Here is a 9,749-nt window from a genome sequence, read left to right as displayed (position 1 = left end):
GCTGAACTTTATGACTGAAAGCACAACGCTATAGCAAAGTCAATGGAGCATGACGTCCCCAAGTAACAATTGCAGACTGGAGAGGTAATTGAGGAAAAAATATTTTCAGCATTCAAGTAAATTGGTTACGCAAACAGAACATGCCATAGCACAGAAACAGACCACACATCATGCTGACCTCTCCCTCCAAGACGTAAGTCTAGAACCCTGTATTGGAACACTGACATGACAGCCTCGCCACCGCACCTATCTAGCAGAAGCATCTTGTGATCAGTCAGTTAGACGGCGCCCGCCCAGCACTCTGGGTGCTAGTTCGGTAGAGCAGCCGCTCTGTGTTAGAGGAGCAGGAGACAGAGCACCGTGCAGCGGCAGCATCAGGATCTCTCGGCCATTTCAAATATGGCGCTGACTCGTGAGCCAATTGGAGCTCGTGGCCTGGCAGCCAATGGCTGTTGGTACACGAGCTCTGATTGGTTCAGGAGCAACACTGCATCTGAAATGGCTGAGAGCCGCTGGAGGGGTGGGGGAAGACTGCAGTGCTGCACTCCACTGTCCTACTCGCCTCTCAACAGTGGCGGCAGGCGCAGAGTGGTCAAGCGACCCGGAACGCTGCCAGGAGCTACCAGTGGCTTGTGAGCGACGGGTTGGCGACCACTGTTATAGACCTGTTAAATACAGTATCCAATGTATCAAACGACCAATTTTCAGGGCTGTTACCGCTCCCCCCAGACTGTTACCACTCCCCCAGATTCCAATGCGCTGTAGAGAGGGAGATTTTAGATTACATTTGGAAACCCCCTCTAAAAATCGAAATGCTACAATTTATTTTGAAGATTCTGGATTTTAATAACTAAGATGCGAGTTCTATTGAAGATGGGATGTTGTCCATAGCAACAATCATAATCTACGTATTTATTTAGCCCCTTCTAGAAGATATAATGTTGTTGCTTGCCCATAGCAACATCCCTCTTCAGTAGAACACTCTTCTTAGTAGTTAACCTTAGTAAACCCAAGGGTGTAACTACCATAGGTGCAGGGGGTGCAGCTGCTATGGGGCCCAGAGCTGAAGGGGGCCCATCTTTACTGTCTAAGTAATAGGTTTTACATACATTTATCACCATCCGTTGCTAAATAGGGGGCACAAACAAACTTTTGCTATGGGGCCTACGAATATCAAGTTACGCCCCTGAGTAAACCCAAACAAATCCCTATTAGGATGATACAATTTATACTCTAACTTATAACTCTGCTGGATCATTCATCGTGTTTGATAGTTCATCACTATCATTGTGACATGGAAATGAAAACATGTCCAGGACTAGCTAAGTTTCCCACTATTCTAGTGGGGAATGTAGTATAAGACAGTACACTGAGATCTAAGTGTCTGCGGTCAGAGGTTACAGTAGTTCACGTGACAGAAGGACACCTGAGGCTGAAATACTGAGTAACCATAGACCAGATCTGAACTTGAGCTTTAGGACTACAAAGTCTTTAGAACCTGTGTCTTTATACTATAGCAGAGGAGACATGAGGTGAGCTAATGAAAATAGCAGAAAATGCCTGAAAAATTGGCTTGTACTCAACTCTGCAAAAGCCTTATTGGGCCTCATTCTGAGTGGAATGCAGCATGGATGTTGGACGCAGTGAATGTGGCACACTGAGCCTGCGTCCCAATAGTGTTTGTACATAGAGGCAGCACAGACTTGGATGCACGATCTCTGAAATATATTGCTCATTCGTGGTTAATCAATACAATACTAACAAGATACTCCTCCAGACCAGCAATGCAGGAGCTGTCACCTATATTAAATATGCTTCAGCTGGCAGAACCCTTCAATTTTAAAGAAGCTTGTAATTATTCACTGTCAGCTAAAAAATTCCAGAAATGATTTAATGCTCCTAAAAATTACTGTTGGTGTCTACAATGTGGGAGAAATTTCAGTTAATATGATTGGAGTGGTATGGTATGTCGGCATTCATGATGTTAACATGGTTATTCATCATGTTTACACTGATGTCTTGGAGTGGTATGGTATGTCGGCATTCATGATGTTAACATGGTTATTCATCATGTTTACACTGATGTTCTCAAGAGCTGCAGCAGATCCAGCTGAGACTTCCGGGTTCTGGCGGTCATTTGATTGTCTGTACCAGCTGAGTCATTGGACTGAGTTGTGTCCAGTGAGTACACTGGCCCTAACCCCTCCCCCCTACAGGGGTCAGGGCCAGTGTACTCACCGGACACAAACTGAGTTGTGTCCGGTGAGTACACTGGCCCTAGCCCCTCCCCCCTACAGAGCCTAACTTTAAACCCCCTTTTCATAACACCCCTTTCAAATCTCAATCCCAGGTCCAATCCAGCATCAAACTGGTTCAGGCGCTTTCACATTAAACCCGGGTCGCCCACTATACAGAGGGTGACCTGTGTTTAACCTTTCTTATAACCCGGGTCGAAGTGCCAGGTTGGTCAACACATCATCAACTGGCAATTCCCCAAGTCCGTGGTGCAATGTGAAAGGGGTATAAGTTAACCCTCATTTTCCCCTGGTGCCTAACCCTCCCAGCCTGCAAAATACCCGTAAGAATTTCTGAGAATTTCTAAATTTTATATATCGCCATTTCAGTTGTTATTGTGAATATGTCACAATTCTGAGATGTCAGCATCATAACTGTCAACATTGTGAATAAACCTAATGGACGTTCTTCTTTCCTGGCTTCTTGCTACATTTCACAGGCTCCTAGATTTTCTGAGGATGTCATGAATTGTACATTCCATGAATCAGCGATATTGTGATCTATAATGCTCACTTGCACACTGCGCTGTAACTAAAATATACTGTAGAGTTGATCCCAAACTGTCTGTAATTGCTCCTGCATAGCATTCATGGAATGCATGGAATTGTCTGCATGCAGAGAGCTGGAAGCATTATTGCAAGTGGATCACCCCTATGGGCACAGTCTTATCAGAATTAGTGCACACTTGCTCCAGCAATATCTCTGGTGCAAAAGATCCATCTGAACCAGAAAACGGGTGTAAAGTATGGGCAGTGCAAAACCACACAAATGACGCTGCCCGATTGTACTTGAATTGAACACTGCATTAGCTACAATGTATTTCCATTAAACCATCAGCACTTTCTTCCTTCCCTCCCTCTATGTACAGGTACTTGCTGAAACTGAAAGGATTGTCTTACTGCAGTGAAATAACAGGCTTGGCCAGTTGCAATCGCCATGGTTCACTGGGGACATTGAGGTTCCTGTGTTCCTAACAATATGCTGCACATCTTCACTCAAGCAGCAAAGTTATTAAAGACTTTTTGTGATTTGGAGAAGAAAACATTAGTTCTACAGTTTGCCGACACTATTATCCTTTGGCGACAATTCATCACAATAAACCGGATTCAGATGTGGTTGGCAGTGCAATTGTTTACTTGGAAGCTATTTATGATAATGCATATATAAAGATGTAGCCATGCTCATCGTTGCCAGATCACCACAGCTGGTGCCCTTTTGTCACGCCATGCTGTGACATCGACACTCAATCCATCTCTATGAGCCACGGGTGCAACTTAGATGCACGCCAAACACCACACACGTTGCACATGACAATTGGTGCTGCAAGAATGAGCGCGGCTAGATCTGTATGTAGACAGCTCTGTTTTGGAAAATGGCAGCCATTGCCGCCACCTCAATCACTGGGTGGAATTGAAATGTAAGAAAGCGATCGGCTGCCATTGCATGCATTCCAGCATGCACCCCCCATCACATGCATTAGTTTGGGGTCGGGTTGAACCACAATGCAGTGGCCTGGACATTCCAGACAAATTTATGCTATTTTGAGGAATTGAATACAGCACTAAGGCCCTTATTCTGATCGGTGCGGATATTCCCGCATTCTTACGGTGCGGTCCGCACGCCACGGTGTTTTGCCGCGTGCGGCCATCGTCCGTAGAAACGCCCACGTGTCCTCCGCATTCGGACGGACTCACTCTTTAAGAACAGGGCGTGTTTACGGACGACATACAAACCATGCGTGTGCGGGAGAAACACTCCGATTCTGCACGGTATTACTGAGTATTACAGAGTATGCTCGGAAATCCCGCATCCGAACGGGAGCCAAGCGGTGCTACCGCCCGTAAGCGGAGTATTTACGCCAAACAACCCACTATTATGTCAATTCTGCAATACATCACATGACCCACTTATTCAATTACCTATCCTCATAAAAAACAGCTTATTTGGAATTGGAATCAATTAGATGCCAATATATCCTTACAAGCATGGCTTACACATCCATTGCACACATTAACCCTTACAGCAATGTAAGTGCAATGGTTTGTATTACACCCTGTGTAAAAGATTATAAACAATCTACACATATACTGTTTCAAGTGCAAATAAAACCAACAACTGTGAACTTGCATAAAGAATTTATTTTAAATCAACATTAACATAAAAAATAAAATATAAAATATAATAAATCAAAGCAGCAGATCGCGGATGTCCTGCAGGTCTGCTAGAAGGAGCCTTAAATGTTGCTCCGCTCGCAGGACGGCCCCACGCACCCCCTCATCTGCCGGTGTGGTGTCATCTGTGGGCATGTCAAAGGGGCAAAAATTAGTCATGTTATTCATGCATACATTTCACATACTGCGACATAAATTGCACAAATGCTAGGTGACATGTGTGTATATATATATATATATCTATCTATGTAGAGAGATAGAGACACACATAGATAAATAGATATGACACATACATATATACATACATGCTAACTTATTTACTACATACTGTCTTTTTTGGCCTCTACCCTTTACTCTGCAGAAGACATAACAGTCATATTGTTTCTTCTCAGTCACAACCCACCCATGACTAACCAATGACAAGCATGTCATGGCCTCCGTCAATAAGAACTTGTCACAATCTGCTCAGTCTAAGTTCAGTGATGGTTCGTGGCATGGGAGTTATGCAAATGTCAGGAATGCACAGTACACATCCTCAAAATCATAATTCTGTCTAAACCAACCTACAATTCTGTGAGGGCAAAAAAACAATCTGAACTACAGGGGGTGTTTAGGTAGAGGAGGCTCCTGGGACACTGGCAACTTCTGACTCCATTCCAAGGTAGGCCGGCCCATACTCCATTTATAGCATACATCCTATAGTTTAGAAATAACATTCACCCACAATATAGATTCCACTATTTGATGGGTCATAATCAACACTTGCAGCAGGTGAATTTCATCCACAAATGATCCACTCATCCCTTTACTCCAGGATCCTGTTTAACTACTACGGTTATGTGGCAGTCAAAATGGAGCTCCAACCCATCCCACAAACCTGTGTAATTCAGAGGTGTCCTGGATGAAAGGGATGCCTTGGACACCCCATCTAACCCGTACCTGTATCTGTAGCTACCCACTTTGGGGTCTATATGAATAGTATGGGCCAAAAATTTGTTATCACCAGTGCTACATAACAAATACCAGTACAACTACTTCATTAATGATGCATTATGTTAACATACCGATCTGATGGTACTCCGGGGCCTGGCACGCCTCCTCCCCCTCGTCATCAGACTCCTCCGGGGCAACCGTGGCCTCCTCAGCCCCCTCCTCCGCCAGCTCCTCTGCCACAATAACCTCCTCCTCCAACTCCTCCTCCACCTCCTCCTCCTCCACCTCCTCCTCCTCCTCCTCCTCCTCCTCCTCCTCCACCACCACCACCACCTCCTCCACCTCCTCCTCCGCCACCAACACCTCCTCCTCCGCAACCAACTCCGCTTCCACATCCTCCTCCACCACCTCCTCACGCACCTCCTCCTCCTCCACCACCATCTCCTCCTCCTCCACTTCCTCCTCCTCCACCCTTGCCGCCACCTCCTCCTCCGGGTCTTGGGCCTCCTCCTGGCCCAGGGCTGCCTCCGCCTCTTCACGGGCCTGTCGGGCTTGGGCTCGTGCTGTGTGGTAGAAAAAAAAATCATGGTCAATGTCGGGTCATTGGGGCACATGTATTAATCCATAACAAGACATACATGGAAGGGTGATAATGATGGCAAACGATGCAGGAAAGTAGCTCCTAACTGTTCATGGATTCCAAATTGTGACATGTAAATTATTATGTGATTGTTAGTAATTTGTTCACACATTACAACCCAGGCATTTATCAATGTGTAACACATATTAGATCTGGCACATTGTATGCATCAGAATCCTCAATGCTATGGCATTACATATAAAAGCCACATGACTGCATGTTAACCAGGAAGAAGCACACATAACAGTCTATGGACTTTTAAACCCATGGACACCCAGTTATCATGAGACACATTTTATTGTTTATATATGCTATGTTGTAAGTGCGAAATTTCATAGCTAAAATACTCACAATCAGCAATTTCGCTCCTGAGTTGCTGGAGCAGCTGGGGCTGGCGCCTGCGGAGGTCCGACCACCGCCTCTCAAGCTGCCCGAGGGACCTCCGCACCCGAGTGCGGGCGTAAATTCGGCGCCCTGCCGCAGCATAGGCCCTCCGCTTATGGCGGTTTGTGATAAACGGCCCCGCACGGCCCAGCCTTGTCTCCATGACGGAGACAAGAACCCTCAGCTCCGCATGTGTGAAGGGTTCTGCCCTTCGTGTCTCCGCCATGTTGACAATGGCATCTATCAACCAATCAGGTGGTGGCATTGGTTGATCACAGTTATTTGTGTTAATAACTTTATTGTTCATCTTTACATGAACAGCGTGTCTGCGCCAACACAAATGGTGACAAATTCGCATGCCTTCAAAACAGTAGTGTTGATGTATGGCAATGAACAAATCTGATATATATAAAACACAGTGTGTATGCACTTAGCAAATCCAATGACGCCTCGCTCCGCCAAGCAACGCGTGCTATAGCTTAGCAACGCCTAGCTGTACTTAGCATTATTTACTCTATGCATCTATGTGTATGCGTACATTTATGTGTAAAAGACACATACACACACTTGCAGGTATCCTGAGACCAGCATTATACACCAGCCCTGCCTGCCTGCCTGCTTGCCTGCCTGCCTGCCTGCCTGCCTGCCTGCCTGGCTGCCTGCTCCTTGAAATGTTGAAACATGTGAATAAATTCTAATAGCATATATATATATATATATATATATATATATCTGCAAACAAATCAGACATCAACACATGAAAAAATCCCAAACACATTACAGAATAAATCAATGTACTCACCAGTCATCAGGGATAGTATCAACTACAATAATGAAGATATAACAAACACATAAGATCCCTTGAACAAGGTATAATAATTAGCACCTATATTTAACTTCCCCCAAAACTAAGCACATATGATAAATATCTCCTATTTCTTTGCCATTAGGAGGGCAGGCTGGCTAATTTTCGTGTTGTAACACTGACAACTAACACACTGTACTTATTTGAAGGGGTGATTTTTACAATAATTGGTGTGTTCTGTCAACTCGATAACATGTACCTGAAGTATCTTTGCGCCACAGAGTCCCGCATCTGGTATCCCCTCCGGCATTCAGGGGCGCGGGATGGGCGCATGGGCGGATCTTGCGGCTCAGATGGTACCTCCCACTCATCAAAGGGTATCTCACGCCGCACAGCAATGTTGTGGAAAAATATACACAGGCCCACGATCCTCGACACCATTTCAGGCGCATATTGTAAGTCACCACCAGTGCGGTGGAGCACTCTAAATCGACCTTTTAAAAGGCCAATTGAGCGCTCCACCACTTGCCTGGTGGCAACATGCGCCCGATTGAATGCCTCCTGTGGGCCCGGTGCTGGGTAGCTGTACGGCGTAAGTAGCCAGGGCGTACATGGGTAACCGGAGTCACCCAGAACCCACGCATCACGGCCTTCCAGCTCTTGGAGTCTTTGCCATATCCCGGTTTGTCGGATGACATGAGAGTCATGGGCACTTCCGGGAAACTTCGAGTTGAAGGCGAGAATCTCCATGGATGGGCCACATACCACCATCACGTTCAGTGAGTGGAACAATTTGCGGTTCCTATATATCTTCTCACTTCGAGATGGAGGCACAAATGGTACATGGGTGCCATCCACAGCCCCTATCACATTAGGGAAGCCAGCAATTTGATGGAAGGCCTGCTGGCTTCTGCGCAGGGTCTCGGTGGCAAATGTCATGGCCATGAAGTGCCCCTTGCGCCTGAACATGGCCGACGTCACACGCCTCAGGATTCGGCAGAAGGCCGGCTGAGATATTCCAGCAAGTACTGCCACTACTTGTTGGAATGATCCTGAGGCGCAGAAATGCAACACCGCCAGCAGCTGTGTGTGAGGCGGAATTGCTGTCGTGATCCCGTGTAGAGGTTCCAGATCGCTCTGAATTAAGGTGAGCAGATCCAGAATTACATGTGGCGGTAACCGGTACCTAGTAAGTACCTCATCATCGGGCATAGCAAACAGAGTCACCCGTGTGCGATAGATTCTAGCACGTCCTGGCCTCCTTGGCCGACGAGTGGGGAGAGCCGCAAGTGCCCTTAGCCTCCTCTCCATGTAGCGCATAATAGCTTCAGCAACCTATAAAGAAATGAACATAAATACTGATGCACCTATGCACATAATGGCCATATCCCACTACAAATAGATTTGTAGCCTTCAATACGTACAATAGATGGCCGCCCCGTGAAATCCCGCAGATCCATTTGACTCTCTAATGATGACACAATAATATGAACTCAATACACACCGTCCAAAACACACAGATAAAGGTGTCAGCATTTTTTGCCGACATCATGTACTATGACACATTTCATCTATTGCTGGGACATGTTGTCCTGCAATAGATGAACCCACACAGGTTGAAGACCTGTGAGTGAAATAGTGAACATGTGACATGTTGCAATAATGATACACCACTTTGCTGGCCCAACAATCTGTAGTCAGTGAGGCAATGGTGCATACATTCATACACTTACATTGTTAATGGATATCATATCTACAAGGAGCATGGAAGAGCTTACCTTACACCCTGACAAGTCCAGATCTGGAGACAAATGATTCTAGCAGGAAGTCACTATTTATAGGGCTCTCACATGTGTGGTCTATAACAGTAGAGATGAGTATTGCATGACTTGTGGGCTGGATTCTCTAAGGGATTGGGCTACTTTTAGCTTGCACTAAAACGCCACAATACCACAGTAGTCATGAATGAAATGTCATGTCATGCTAGCAAATAGCATGTGTATTGTGCAATAGTCACAGGTGTATCAGAAGATTCTATGCAATGTTAGCATTGGTGACCAGTATTTCATGTAGAACTTTCGCCAGGTTTTACACAATGGAATTTCCGCCACCGTATGCGGCGCGAAAAAACAGCGACGTACGCTCACGCACGGAACGCAGCTGCCGCTGATGTCCGCCAAACAGATTACACAAACAGTATATAAAGGTGTATTAGAAGGTGACAATGTTGTTGCTAACATGTCTGGATCCCAACCAGAGGTGGACCCAGTGCTGCAGCAACTATTTGACCAGATGGACTCCAGCACCACCTATGTGCCACTGCACATGCGGCCAGTGGGTAATGAGGAGGCTGCTGCCCCTTCTACAGCAGGGGAACCTGCACCTGACCATTCTACAGCAGGGCAACCTACACCTGGCCCTTCTGCAGCAGGCCAACCTGCAGCTGGCTCATATCCACCATCAGCAGAATTGTTTGGAACACAACAGGGGACTTCACAAGGTAGTACCATGGCCAGCACTT

General features: G+C 46.1%; 1 long non-coding RNA gene across 1 annotated transcript; it reads right to left on the bottom strand.

The window, feature by feature from the left end:
• Positions 1–4,413: 4,413 nt before the first annotated feature.
• On the bottom strand, positions 4,414–5,612 carry LOC146019550 (uncharacterized). Its single transcript, XR_014450597.1, has 2 exons — positions 5,531–5,612; positions 4,414–4,591 (listed from the first exon to the last, which is right to left on the bottom strand). It is a non-coding gene; the product is annotated as an uncharacterized LOC146019550 (long non-coding RNA).
• Between the last annotated feature and the right edge of the window lie 4,137 nt (positions 5,613–9,749).

Source organism: Crinia signifera, chromosome 7, assembly GCF_055691185.1.
Source record: "Crinia signifera chromosome 7, ASM5569118v1, whole genome shotgun sequence".
Lineage (NCBI taxonomy): Eukaryota > Metazoa > Chordata > Amphibia > Anura > Myobatrachidae > Crinia > Crinia signifera.
Note: the sequence above shows the minus strand (reverse complement) of the source record. Positions and strands in the feature narration are given on the sequence as shown.